Source organism: Protopterus annectens, chromosome 6.part0 (assembly GCF_019279795.1).
Source record: "Protopterus annectens isolate FY-2018-M chromosome 6.part0, PAN1.0, whole genome shotgun sequence".
NCBI lineage: Eukaryota > Metazoa > Chordata > Ceratodontiformes > Protopteridae > Protopterus > Protopterus annectens.
In genome coordinates, this window is record NC_056737.1 from 1,863,836,818 (window position 1) to 1,863,852,877 (window position 16,060).

Sequence of the window (16,060 nt, forward strand, 5' to 3'; positions counted from 1 at the left end):
TTTCCCTTTCCTCTTGGTTTGCATGGTGTTGTTCCACTTCCAAGTCTGTTCTGTGAACGGTTCAAGGGAAAAGGACCCTGGTTAAGTTCTTGAGGAGAATCTGTGACAACTTGAGCATAACTAACCCATTTGTTGTCATCAGATTTTTCACCTTCCAATTCCACTCTCAGTGAAACACTCTGGATTTTGTTAACAGTCTCCTGATTTGAAATTGAATTGGCTTCGCTAGTTTGCTTATCTAATGAAGCCTGCTTATTATTTTCACCTTTGTTGATATCACATACTTGTCCAGAAACTATAACAGTAGGTTCCCCACCAAAAACTGTATTAGAGGAAATAACAGTTTTTCAACAAAAATATATGCCCTGTCAGTCTGATAAGCCATAATGTCTCTTTTAAATTTAGATTGTTTCCTGGTGACTATCGTAGCTCTGTGCCAGTTGGCCTTCACCTCTACTCCATTGTACAGAACTAAAAAGTTTTGGAAACTATGGTAACTTTTTATTTTCTCATTGAGACATTTAATGCTGTTTTTTATTTTAAGTACCTCCTTCTGATAATGCACTATAAGTAAGCGCATCATGTTCAAACCTGTGTCATTACACAGTTCAATTAACAATTTACTCAGTTCATCACCCGGTGTAACACAGTTCAGGAACTTCGCTGTACGCAAACCCTGGGGCACCACTTTTCTATTTAAGCATTCTTCAAAGTATTGAATCTCAAGACTTAAAGTAACATACTTGAAAATCAATTTCTCCAGTTCATAAATGCTTTTTTTGCAGTGCATACTTTCAAGTTGTAAATTGTTGTTAACTGGAGTACTTACGTAAGCTCTCACATTTGTAGTGTCCACAGAAATGAATGGATTATCAACTGGTTTGCATACATAGTCCCAAACGTTAGCTTCTTTAGAAGAAAACTGCTGTCTGTTGTTAGCGTTGGCAGTATCAAGGTTAGCAGTAACCGAACCATTTTCTCTGCCTTGATTAGGTGACGTCTCAGCGTTCTGTGACCCAGGATCTACCAAGTGTGGCTGCCATCACAGAGAACATCCATTGTCCAAATTTTCTTTAACTATCCTTACGATAGTCGTAATAAGTTCTTCCTGAGAGTTTGGTTTAGAGAAAACACTCTGACTGCTCTCAGGAACAGGGTAAACAGATAAATTAAACAGACTTTCTTGACTAGACGTTTCAGCGGCCATAGGTAAAACCCAAACCAAATGCAAAGGAACCAAAATGAAGAAACCAAGAAACCAAAAAACTGAAATCTAGATGTAAATCCAATGACGACTTTGAAACAAGTTGTTGAAAAAATGTTTTAGATACATTAGTAATCTGAGTATATGTACATACATATTTTTTAAACACAAGTTAACAACTTAGTTTTTATGTACACACAAAAAATGTGTTTGAATAATGAGGTCACTTCCTGTTAGATTCGATATAAAAGGAAGTAAAGGATTAGACAGATTTTTTTCTGAAGAAGTTCACTAAATAAATTGTGTTTGAAAGCGGTAAACAACTTGTTTCAAAGTGATCATTGGATTTACATCTAGATTTCAGTTTTTTGGTTTCTTGGTTTTTTCGTTTTGGTTCTTTTTTCTTTTTTCTCTTACTCCACTCCTTATCTTTCTTATTTATTTTTGTATGTGTGATCTCACCTTTCTGATGTCATAATTTTCTGACAGTAAACAAAGTGATTCCCAGCACAGGAAGATAGGCAAACTACTGTCTCAGCCTGCCACTCTTACAATGTCTGCTGCATTAATGCCCAGTACATCTGTGAGGCAACTTGGCAGTACTGCCTCTGCAGACCATGTGCTACCTGGGTCCTCAACATCAGGTAACATTGCCCCAGTAGCTGGTGCATTGGGATCCTCCAGGAATATTGGTGGAGGTAGGAATTATTCACCCACGAGGAGCTGCCAAGAATGGAGCTTGTAATCTGGAGATGTTGCTTGTGGGAATGCAGAAAAAAAAACAAACATCAAACAATTCAACAGAAAGCTGAGGAAGGGGACAGTGATGAGAGTTCTGAGGGTGAAGACTAGATTCTCACTGTCCCCATTCTTGACAGACATATGCCTTCAATGTGCCTTCCTGTTAGAAAAATGTGTATTTGAATATATGAGAAATGCTAGTTTAAAAGCAAAATAGTATATAATGCATTTTATTCTATTAATCATATAGTAGAGAGGATTAATTCATGTTTAAATGTAAAGTAGTTTTGAAACTGCAGTGTGGCTTGAAGCAAGGCTGACCTTCGACCCTGGCAGATGCTAGCTTAGCAAGTTTTAATGTTTATGCCTTTCACAAGAGATTATCTGCTGGGTCAGGAAATTAAATGTGTGAAATAATGAAATCTTCTGCTCTTTCCTGCTGGGATGAATTGGCCTTGTATATGTATTACTGAGATAGCACGCAGCTGTGTGAGAAAGTGTAACAGAGAACAAAGATGTGTATTAAAAGACTGAATCTGCTATTGTATTCGAACTGATATGAAACCTTGAAGAAGTAACTTTACAGAGAGACATTATGTCGGACCAGGTGGATAGCAAGGCCGTATTGTTACATTAGGAAAACTTTTCTAAAATATACAGCATCAGCAGATTTAATGAATAGAGGACTGTAAGCTAAAGTGATGTAGATGCCCTGTGACATACCACGTCAGTAAGGTGGGCACAGCTTGAATGTTAAACCTATATAAAATTGTGTGCTTCCTGTTTCATGTCAGACAAAATTCTGTACTTGTACGTTTTTTGCCTCCTGGTGTACACTAGTAAACTTTTGAATCTGAACCTCCTGTGTATTGAATTCTTGATTTTATTTAACACTTCCCTATCCCCAATCATGGTGTCCCCCAATCTTTTGTGTTCCTCATCATCCATGTGTCTGTATTGTTTGCCCTGCTTGCCAGCACCTGCTTTCTCACCTACCCTATTTACCTGACCCTGACATTGCTATGTCCCTTCCCTAATATTCCTCTCTTTTTGAAATAAAACCAAAACAAAAATGGGGTACCAGCCCCCCCCAAAAAAAAAAACCTGTATATAGGTCTCCAATTTACATATGTGTTTTTTTGACACACTTGATTTGGTCTAATTGGCTATATAATATGACTGCATTCCTGTCACCCATCTGTGTTGTGATAGTAGTCCAAATTAATCCAATTTTATATACATGTTTATAGTACACTGTTGAAGAAGTGGATATCTATTTTTCAGAGTTTGGCATTGTGCACCAATACCGACCAACAGAGAATGGCCCTTCATGTTCAATGACAAAAACTGGTGAGTTTTTGCATTGACCACAATGGTCTGGTTATCTCTGCACAGACTAAAGTCAATACTTTAAAACACTTACTCTGACAGTTATTCAGACTGATGAATGTATGAAAATGCAAATCCATATGTGTTTTGTTTACATAAATCACTTGACTGATGTTTATTTTTATACTGTGCTTCACTGTAATCATTGCTTATCACATTTGCAGAAATTATCACATTTACTTATGTAATGCCATCCTGACACCATTTGTAAAAAGAATAGATTTAGCTGGATTTGAACTATGTGTTATTTAGTGGTCTGAATATGAGCTCACTGTTCATACAACTGCTACCACAGGGGAAGCTAGGCACCAGATACACTTTTTTACACTCTGTACCATAAAAGGTGATGACAGCTGCCTCTCACTACTTAGAGTGTTTGTGAAAGGAACACAAACCAATAGAAATGTTACTATTTTCCCATTTAAGCAGCAAACCGCATTTGCTTATCTATTAACTCCAAGCAAATGGGGAAGGCAACAACAAAAGTTCTTAATGTCATAAAAGTTATGACACAACATTTACAATATAAACTACAGCATGAACACCAAGGTAGCTGTCAGCTATTTCTCCCATGCCATATATCAATACACGTTGCCATTGTTTGCTCAAAGCAATTGCTTGACAGTACACTACGTAAAAATGTAGTTGGCATAATTACTATGTTTATTGATGAGTTATTATTCACCTTCTGTGACAGTCACATAATATAGTATAATGTGTGATGATATAAATATACTCATACAGGAGGTGTAAACAGCAGTACCTACTGTGCTATGTACATATGCAATTATTTTTATGCTACTGACTTGTCTTTGGAGTGTACGTACATTGGGATGCCCTTATCTGGTCTACATTGCCATGTTTCACATGTCCTCTTCATCTTTCTTCATTGCGACCATTCATGTCTGTGGCCCTTTTCAATACAAACAGTTCCCCAGACTGGTGTATTTTTATTGCATTCTATGTACTCTTGATGACCACCACAAATCCTTTATTTCAGTATGCCAAAAGCATGATGTAGTGTACATTGCACTAAGTACTCTTTTTTACAATGTGCTACTACTGCATCCATTGCATTCATTTTATACCTGGTGAACATTGTGGCAGTCCAGGCAATTCTGCAGAGCAGGTTTCCTGTAAGTAAACTTTTCTGTATGTTCTATATGCCTTTACTCTGCTTTCCACAGTTTCCTAAATGGCAACACTATTGCCGACCAAGAAAGCTCTCTTGTATTTGTGTAAGCACAATGTGTAGTATGCATATGCGATCAGCACACTGCTCATTGTGCAAACATGTAGACTCTGTGTAGCCTTCATGCTATACTTACACAGAGTTTATTGTATCCCCAGGCTTGTCTCTGATTGCTGTGCACACTTTAGTAGTTCTTTACTTTTGGGGAATTAACCTACTATTCAGGGTGTATAAGGGAGCATAGTCTCCTACTATTCATTACATAAATTGATGACATTTTCAATTCTTTCCTTCAGTGATGAAAAAGACTCATGGAACAATGCATTATTTCCACATATACCCCATTGCTTCCTTTGGAATGTTTTGCTTCTCTCCATATTTGTAAAGGTGAGCTATAGGGTCATTTCTTTTTTTCACAAATGATGATGTGTTCTTTCTTTTTAAAACTATTGAAGACCTAAGATAAGGTCTAGAATGTATTTCAGAGTGTTTCAAAGAAGGAACATGCCTTTATAACTTGCTTATGTTTTCACATTTACATCTAATATCTTTAACGTTCAGAGGTTCATAGGTAGGTACTAGGCTATTGGCCCTAGGGCATATATAAACCTAGCCAAAAAGGTACCCTTGCTTTCACCACCCAAAAAAAATATTTTCCTGTGGACCTGTCGAGCAGAGCCACAGAAGTGATCCCCGGGGTGAATTTCCTATCTCCCATCCAATCATCATTTTGTACAAATCTAATGAATGAACATCAGCATTGTGAATATTTACCTCTTATCAAGAAATCTACAATCATCCTGATTGTAAAATTACATTCCCCATACAGATATGAGCATGTTCAGCTTCTAGCGACAAGAATAATTTGAAGGTTGATAGCTTTCTCTTCTTCAACAACATTCCATGTTTACAGAAATAAATAAAATCATTGAATGTTTACAGACTGACAAACCTGGCTGTCTAAGATATGACAGGTAAATATAACTGCAAAATAGACATGGAGGGTGCAATAGGCAGGCAAGGTGGTGCAGAAGTTAGCATTGCTGCCTCACAACAATTGGCTCTCCTGTTCAGTTCTCTGCTGGGGTACTTTCTGTGTGTAGTCTCCATGCCCTCCCTGTATTCATGTGAGTTTCCTCTAGATGGTCTGCTTTTCTCCCACACTCAAAGACGTGCATCTGGAACCTTTCTCCCGGGGCCTCCACTGAAAATAGGCTCTGTCCCAGTTGAACTTTCCCAGTAAACAAATGCTAAATAAAGAAAGTGAACTTTTGTCAAGATGGGAAAAAGCAATCTCTATCAAAGGGTGATTCAAAAAATTATATAATCTGAAGGGGTGTGTATAAACAGGGACTTTGTAAGATTCTGCATTAATTGCTCTTGATATTTTTAAATCAAGACTGTGCAACTCAACATGTTTCAGAAGAAATAGAGCCAATTGCATATCCAAGAAAGAAGTTATATGGCATGAAATGCTGTTAACCATCAAACGTTTTAGATTTTCTAACTTAATTATGTGTATCAGAAAAGTGTAAATGCTTCTGTTTGGATACTGTAGTTAAATAAGTCACACCCCCCCCCCCCCCACAAACACACATGCATACATGTTGAAACTGGCATAAGTGAATAACCGAACAAAACTGGTACAATGTCTATTCAAAAAGAGAAATACAGTACAATAGTGTAAATTTCCTTCTTGCTGTTTTCTCAGCAAGTTTTCAACATGTACTATGATATCCAGGGTAAGCACACAAAAGAACAGCAAAATAAGTATGCATCACCATATTTTAACATTTCATGCACCACTGATGCTTTTGATTAAATTTGAGCCTTTTGTTTTCTGACAAAGGAGGAAAAATATTTTCTCTTATCTCCATTCACTAAAAACAGAAGCACAACTGCATCCTGTTTGTTTTTGCTTTGTTTCTTATTTTAAGGCTGTTTTTGAGTAGTTAATTTGTTCTGTTTCATAGACAACATTTTACTCTTTTTGTGGTCATTTGCATAACCACACAACCTTCCAGATGTCAATAAATGTTTAGCTTAAAAGCAGCAGCTAATCTGCCTATTTTGTTAAAAGCTGAGAAATTCAGCTTCACGTTACTTTAAACTGATAAGAAAACATATTACAATATTAAGCTTACTTGGTCATCTATAATGCTAAAGAAACACTTACAAATAGTGGTTTTGCAGACCTTATTATGTTGTTGGACATTTTGTTGGCCATGTAGTTACATTTTTGTGTCTAGAATCAGTGGCATGCCTATCTACTTTGTTAACATAAGAATAATTAAATTTATAGTGACATTTTAATATAAGCACGACTAAGTATTGTTATGTGATGACGGTGAGCATAACTGTGAAGGGCATTGTGGTCACTACCATGATATATTAAACTTTATAGCAGTTATTACTTTATTGGCTAATAAAGAATTGTAGAAACATAAAGTCTCATTACATTATGCAGTACTGTTCCATAGATATAAATAACAAGGTGCCGCCTAAGCTTCATCCAATGTTTATAATGCTTCTTGATCCCAGCAGAGTGGTATTGCAACCTCATGGTTATCAGAGTCATCTGGACTGAAAGTTATATAAAATGTGTAAAACCAAAGAATGAAGCGTATATAGTCTTAACAGTTCTGCTTCCTGCAGGGGAAGGCTTGTTACACAGAAGGAGAGCATGAGCCAGTCAATATACCAAGTGGTGCTCATAGAAATAGATATTCTTAAAACCAACAATTTAAAATAATTTCAGGAATCATCAAATATTCAGTTAAAAGGAATGATATTCTCAAAGGCTGTTGAAAAAGGCTGGAACATGGAGATAGAATGGCAGTAGCTGGTTTGAGTACTAGTAGCTCAATTTATTGCAATAAAAAAAAATAAAAAAACAAGGTTGCAACTTTGTTAAACAATGGTAAAAATGCCACATGTACTAAAATAAATACTCAGGGATTCAAATAAATGAAACAATTATGGAATATGGCAAAATAAATAAAGAATAAGAAACAAAGTTGCATAAAAGTTATTGCACATATGACATATGCTTGTTATGTCAATAAAACATCAGGATATAAACACTAGAAAATAATGTGAAAAACAGTGAGGCAGCCTAAAAAAAAGAAAACTGTATAAGAGGTCTAGTATAGTAAATGAATGGCCAATGCAAGGAAAAAAATAGGTATTATTAATGATTAGTGATTACTGGACAGAAATTAAAGGGATGTTGGCATTCAGTGAAGTATACATGGGAACTGCTGATTTTTGACTGCATTATATAAAACAATAACATAAAATTAATCTTCATTCTGATGAAATTATCTCTATTATTTTCACTTTCCTTTTTTAACAAGGATTTCAAACGCAACAAACTCAAGACCTTGGGCTAGATTCACAAACTGTGTGGAAAGGCCCATTAATCCATCATATAGAGTCTTCTGCCGCCACTAAGTGATGCTTACACATGCAAAAGGAGGCTTTCATGTTAAGATCTACTGAATTAACAAGTTCAGCATGCTACCTTGAGTCAAAGCCACAGTAAAGCTCAGAAAACTGATCTGTTAATGAGATAAAATAACACAGGTGGTACAGCTTCAAAATGGACTAAACATATAACCTGCTTAGCAAAACCTTATGAATGTATATAGAAACTGCAGAGCAGGGTTTGGTAGTAGAAGCTGCTGCCCTGGGCAGTCTGCTGTCTGTTCCCCCCTTGGCTGACCTGGTGTGACTCAGATTGAACTTTACAGTTCCCTACAAAACGGTGTCTACAGGACTGCAATCAGTTTCTTTCAGCATTCATACAGATTGAACTCTACAGTTCCCTACAAAACGGTGTCTACAGGACTGCAATCAGTTTCTCTCAGCATTTAAACAGATTGAACTCTACAGTTCCCTACAAAACGGTGTCTACAGGACTGCAATCAGTTTCTCTCAGCATTTAAACAGATTGAACTCTACAGTTCTCTACAAAACGGTGTCTACAGGACTGCAATCAGTTTCTCTCAGCATTTAAACAGATTGAACTCTACAGTTCCCTACAAAACCGTGTCTATAAGACTGCAATCAGTTTCTCTCAGCATTTAAACAGAGTAGGTTGCACATAAAAAGCATTTGTTAAGCTTTCACTTACAGTGCTTTGTAATTAAGCAAATCACTATATTGGTCAGCCATAGGGCTCTTTTTTTCTACTTGGGTGTTTGCCTCCTTCCCCTGTAACTTAAGTAAATTGACTCTTACATTAAGAGCTATAATACTTAGCTTATAGCTTTAGGACAACTTGTAAATTGCAATAGCCCCGCTACGTTCGCCCTCGCTACGCTCGGGCTCTCTTCACTCCCCTCCCTGCCCCCAATTCCCTCCCGCCCCCAGTACCTCTAAATTTATAGTACTATAGCCACCCCCCCCCACTTTCTAGATCCTATCTGCTTTCATCTGGGATAATTCCATCCACCCCCATTCTTCTACCTACATTTTAATAGCACCTATTAGCTTTCATCTGGCATTCTCCCATCCCCCTTTCAGTACCTTTACTTCACCACTCTATCTTCTGGTGTTGCATCACCAGGTAAAACAGTTCCTTAACTCACTAGCTGAATCACAGATAATGATATACTCCTCTTTACTATCCCTCTTGTTCGCACCATACCTCATTACCTTGTATGAAAACCAGTTTCTCACAGGATTTCAGGTCCCAAAAGGCCATACTATCACCCCAGATGTAAATCCTTCCAGCTTCAACCATACATACAGTACCAGATTCTATCCAACATCTTGTTCAGTCTATCAACATCTCAACCCCAGGCACATTAGCTCTAGTTCCAAACACTACCACAAACTAATAAACAAATTCCTGAAGTTCATCACCAAGTATAGACTCAACCTAATACTTGGTGGTGATATTCACCCCAACCCTGGCCCACCCACTTCAGATACACATACCCCCTCTACTTGCAATCTAAGCTACAAACCTACAATTAATAGGCCAACTAACTCTCTCCTAGCCTGTCATCTCCATATTAGAAGCATTAATAACAAGGGTACATGAATTGCATGCACTTCTGGATGTCCAATCCCCTGAGATTCTCTGTTTATCTGAAACCTGGTTAAAACCTAACACTAAAGACAATGAAGTGTTACCACCTGGGTGCAACATACACGGGCTGGATCGTGCTTCGAGGAAGGGGGTGGGGTAGCTGTACTCTATAAATCTTAGTTGAATGTCACCATAGATGTAATACAACCACCTCAGATTAATAACTCAGAGATTCTTGCCACCAAATTGCAACTTAATAAAAATAAATGCATTAATATCATCTGTATGTACATTCCCCCAGGTAACAATATATCTACACTTGAAGATATCCTGCACTGGCTATCATGTCACTACCCCCAAGAAACCCTACTACTTGGAGCCTTTAACATAGACTGGGGCACCTGTTCCTCAGAATCCCCAACCACCCATATTAACCTGCATGCATTTACAGAAATTATATCCACCCCTACCAGAATAGGTAAACCCAACCAAAAAGAAAGCATACTTGACAGGGTACTCATAAATAGTCACCTCCAACTGTACACCTCTGGTACCTTCCTTGATGGCCTAAGCGATCACCTTCTCACATATGTAATTAAACACAAAACCATTAATTCCCAACAACCCTTACTTAGAAAGGTTAGAAACAATAAAAACTTTGACCCTACCAAATTCCAACAAGAACTAAACTCATGTAATTGGTCTATTCTAAAACACCTCCCCTTAGAGGAAGCAGTAGCATACTTTAACAACAAATTCCTTGAGATCCTTGATTTGCATGCACCTGTTTCTTCAAAGAGAACCAAGGCAAAAACTGCGCCATGGCTTTCTAAAGCATCTATACTCAAAAGTACTCTTAGAAACAAAGCATGGGCTTTATGGTGTTCTTCTAAAGACCCTCAAGATCACATTAAATACAGGCAATCCAGGAACAAAACTAAAAAATCAATTTTACAAGACAAAAACCAATACTACTGTAATTTACAGACAGTAAATCAAAATAACCCTCAGAAGTTTTGGGCAGGTTTAAATAATCTACTACATCCTGGACAAACTTCAACCCCAATCCCTGCTGCTAAGATTGATAAACCCCCTGAAGATGTTTCTGACAGTTTTAACCGATTCTTTACTGAGACAATTCAAGCCCTAGCTAGCCAACTATCTCCTAGCTCCACTGGTCCTGAAAGTAGCACCCCTAGAAACCTACTCGCATTTAGTTTCTAACCAGTCGCCACTTCACTTATCCGTACCTTGATCAAAAAAGTAAAACCCACTACACTTTCTGCTGATCAACTCCCTGCCGAGTACCTACAAAAAACAGCTGATGCTACTGCTTACCCCGTCTCAATACTAATCTATCGAACCATAGTAGAAGCTAAAATTCCCACCATCTGGAAAATATCCTATGTAATCCCACTTCACAAAGGAGGCAGCTCTACTGAATTTTCCAATTATAGGCCAATAGCTATACTCTCTCCACTTGCAAGGATTATGGAAAAATGTATTCATAGACAACTCATGCACCACCAAATCCAGAATCACCTTATGGCAGACACTCAGCATCGCTTCCGTCCTCATCACAGCACTACTTCAGCCCTCCTAGCCTTTACCAGCACCATAAACCATAATCGCAACAATAATTATATATCCTCAGCCCTCTTCTTGGATATTTCCAAGGCATTCGATATGTTTGATCACCAACTTTTAATCCACACCCTGCAAACATTCTGTCTAGATACTAAAGCCCTTCAGTGGTTTCAATCCTACCTGAATGGTCGACAGCAGGCTGTTCTCTGGCAGAACAAACTCTCTAACCTTCTACCTAACACCCTTGGAGTACCACAAGGCTCTATACTAGGCCCCTTGCTGTTGTCCATCTTCATTAACGACCTTTATACTGTCATCCCAAAAGTCAGCTGTATCCAATATGCTGATGATTCTACTCTGATTTGCTCAGCCACATCTCCAGTAGAGTTATGGTCAGCTAACCAGACCACCTTTAATACAATAGAAAACTGGCTTTATGAACATTGTCTGATCCTAAATCCCCAAAAAAACTAAGATGCTGTTATTTTCACCAACACGTAGGTCTACCGCTTTCATCTTTACCATAAATTCAAATGATGGCACAATAATCTCTCCTGACCCCTCTACAAAACTATTAGGTGTCATCATAGACAATAATCTAAAATTCGACCTACATGTTAACCAAACTATCAACACCATCATTAAAAAACTAGGGTCACTTTACAGAATAAAAGCCTTCCTAACCCCTCCAGCTAAAATTGCCATAGCTCACTCTCACCTTCTTTCAACCCTTCTGTATGCATCCACTCTACTCTCGAATTTAAACAAGACTGTCCTTAACAAACTCCCAATTTGCTACAACCACATTGCCAGGTTTGCCACTGGGCTACCTTTTAGGACACATCATTGCATCAATCTAAATCAGCTTGGGTGGCTTGAACTACCCACCCTAATCCAGTATAGCCAGCTGATTATGGCCTATAAAATCCTTTATAATCCAGACAATACTCCTGCACTTAAAAATATTATCACCCCCTATAACAATCCTAGAATGCTTCGATCCTCTAACAAACTACTAATGCAGGCTAGCAAAATTAATAACACAGCCGGTGACTCTCTCTTTGTAAACTCTGTAAGTAGATCCTGGAACTCTCTTCCAGCTGATATTATCTTACTTTCCACCTTAGGTCAATTTAAAACTAGACTCAAACAATGTTTGTCACTTAACTGGCTATGTCAATGTATCAAGCCTGGCTAACTCTCTCTAGAATGTGTAAAATATCTGTTAACCAGTTACTGTGTAATTTAATTTAATCCTGACTTGCGCTCAGGATTAACTCTAACCTGTGGAACTTGTTTAACTTGCTTACTTATGTAATCTCTGTAAATAGTCTGTTTGTAATATGTAATGCTGGTATTATGTAATGCTGCATCTGCTTACCCTTGGAGCTTTTCTCCCCGGGCCTCCGCTGAAAATGGACATGCATCCGGTCAGACTATCCCAGTCAACAAATGTAAAATAAAATAAATAAATAAACCTGCTGCACAAAACAAAACTGGTGTGCATGTTAGTTCACAATCAAAACTCAGTAACGAGGTTGCCCATATTCTAGTTCAGCATCAACAAAATGAGTTTTAGGTCATGCAGTTGCCCCACACAGATTGCTGACAATATGTTTTGTTCACATCAGTAACCCCTTTAGGCATAACCACAACAACCTCCTTAGGCTAAGCATTTGGAATTCTGATTCTGGCCCCATGACCATAAACCTAAACTAAATGCATACATATATATAAACATACAAGATATATATATTTCTGAAACCTTTAACGTTTTCTAAAAATTAACCTGCCAGTTTACATACATGAAATACTAAGGGTTAATTGTATCTGATGAGATATCTAAAATGAAGAGAATAAAACAAAATGCAAGACAATTTTCAAAACAATTAAGAAAAAAATGGAAAAAGCTAATTATAAGCTAATAAACATCAGCGGAAAAATGGTCTAAAATCTAGTAAAGTATGGTAATTTGTCTGAAATAATGAACTAATCACACAATATGAATGATTAGAAATTTTACACACACACACACACACACACACACACACACACACACACACACACACACACACACACACACACACACACACACCCTATGTGTATGTGATCGATACATTGCATAGAAATGCATTTCATCATCTAAATTGTTTGGAGTGTTAATTTTAGTTAGAGTGCATTTCACTGAATGGCTGGGTATGGTAAGTTCTCTATGATCTACTTTTGTGTTATTTCAGATGATTTTGTACATTTGGAAATACTGTGGTTTTGGGGCAGGAGGGAGGACATTACTTACTTTATGTGTTGGTATTATGTGATTGTTACTTATAGTGAGATCTTTAAACAGCAGATTAATGAAGTTTCTCCTTATGCCGCCTTTGCGGTCTTAGAAGTAGTATATATAGGGCACCCTTTAGGCAGGCTGCAACACAAGCCTGATGCAGTTATAATTCTTTGTCCACTAAAATCTGAAACATGGCATTGTGTCCAATGGAGAACAAGTGGCAAAATGATATGCCAAAACAACATTTCAGTCAGAGAGAAAACTGTTTTTTCTTTAGCCTCATCTGTCAAGAGGATTTAAAAATATACCTTTGTGAGATGTTTTGTGATCAAAATCCTAGCCTTTTCCAAGCTGTCCATTTCATCCAGCCTAGCCATACATAGGGTAAGTACTGAATTTAGAAATGTCATTAAGTTATTTGAAATCAGTGTAAATCAAGCATGTGCCATGCAGTTTAGAATGGGGGGGGGGTATTCCATTTAGTAGTGGACTCTTTAGCATCATTTGTTTTTCTCTTCTCTTCCCTTCTCTTTTCCCACTGATTGTTTTTGAGCTTCTGGCACCTAGCAGACTCTTAAGTTGACCTTCTGAGTTGGAACTGTCAATATATGGTGCTTAATAAGACTTGTTCTTCCTGGCACTTCTGAAAATATATCTGTTTTTTCAGAAAAAATCATTGTACTTACTTCTTTTGAGGCTTAGCTTGAGTTTCATCTTCTTCCACTGGAAGGATTCAGGTTTAGGGTTCATAGCCTTCACTTTTGGACATTGTGTACACTATTAATTGTATTTCTCTCTAGGGTTTAAACTTTTATGTGATATTCTAGCTCAAACCATCTCCTTCCTGGCTGCCTAACTGTAATTATTCACTTAACGGTTTTATAAGTTGCTTGCAACATAGCAAGGATCTTATTTTTAGAAGTTAGAGTCAGAGCTTGAGCCCCTATCTGAATCTTTCTGCTCCAAGCTTTCTTCTTATGCACTCCCTGTTAACTCACTTGAACCCTTCCCATATATTCTCACACAATTAGTATTAGAGCCTTCAGTCTCCTGAAGGTCCAAAAATATCCAGTGACACTTCTAAAATATAGTATTTCTACTTCCCAAATCTCTTTCACTATATCTAAATGTTATTGAGACGTTCTGTCATATATTAACATAAAAAAGGGACTAAACACTAAGGAAATTTGGTGTACCTCTTGGACTGTGAACAATTACTAGGTTAGCTGTCTGTACCAATCTCTCCCATCTTTCTCAGTTACTACTTTTAACACTTTAAGATATGGTTAAACTGTTATGCTGTTCTATGCACTTGTGGATGTTACAGTGATGTCTTTTGATGATTATCATGAAAACTCTTGAACAAGTGTTTCATAATTTTTGACATAAAAGGGTGTTCTCTGGTCTGATAAGATATCCTTGGGTAACACTACCAGAGGAAACAAGACACGTCTCTTATCAACCTTCAGAATCAGCTTTTCTGGGTATATTTGTATAAACATGAGAGTTCCCCCTAGAGATTATCAAGTATTACAATCTCAACATTCATAGACAGTAGTCCTTTTAAAGGTGACCAGGTAGGCTTCCAAATCCTTTGTACTGAAGAATAGCTTTGGGGGGGGGCATAGTTTTAGATGTTCTGTGGATTTGTCCACCACCACCTTCATCCCTTCAGCTGCAGCTGTAATCATCTGGAAAGGCTGCTATGAATGCAATCATTGTGTCTCCAGGACAGGTACTCCTCTGAACAACCCTTGGATGAGTTTTTATTCCAATTAGACTGACTCACTCAGCAGGTTGTGGGGTACTTTCCCTGAAAGGAGCAGGTGAAACTACAATTGTCCAGCTATATCAAGCAATGAGCACACTCATTTCCTTCTGAAGGAGGTAATTTTATTGATAGAATGAAAAAATGGCTTAACCTTTCTCAGCAGAATAAATATGGTAACTGGAAACACAAAGATAAAACGATTAACTGCAACTTAAATCAGGAGCAGAAGGTTATGGGTTACTCATAAGTTCAGCAGTCTTTGTTTAGATTCCACCATCAGAAATGGATTCATAAGTAAAACAAGCAGTCTCTGATGTAATGCAATCTCTCCCCATACACTAGCCTACTGGCATGGGTTCTATAGTCTATGTTACTCCAACAAAGAGCTTTAAGGGCCTCTCAACAAGTAAATTGTAAATCAACAACTGATTAACATCTCTCCAAAACAATGAAGATCAGCCCTGATTTCTCCACTACCAGACCTCCCTCTGGTAAAGTGCAAATGACCCACAAGGCTCACACTTCAGTGGGGACTGGCCATTAATTAGATAGTTTCTCTCTTCATCACAAAAGTCCCATGTCAACACAGTCCAGATTTCCCATGCAACTTCTACCATCTTTGATTTGTCTTGCTTTAAGTAAGATAAGTAACCATTCAAATGTATTCACCTGAAACGTAGGCATTCTGACATTAAGGGCCAGACTTTAATGTACTGCCTTTTTGTTTCTAAGCTCTTGATAATCTTCCTAAATGCTGTCATAGCCCCTAACTACTCATTAGTTGACCCCAAATTAGTACCACTGTGGCAAAACTACCCTGCATCTGCCAAGTTTGATTTATCTCCAGTGGAGCC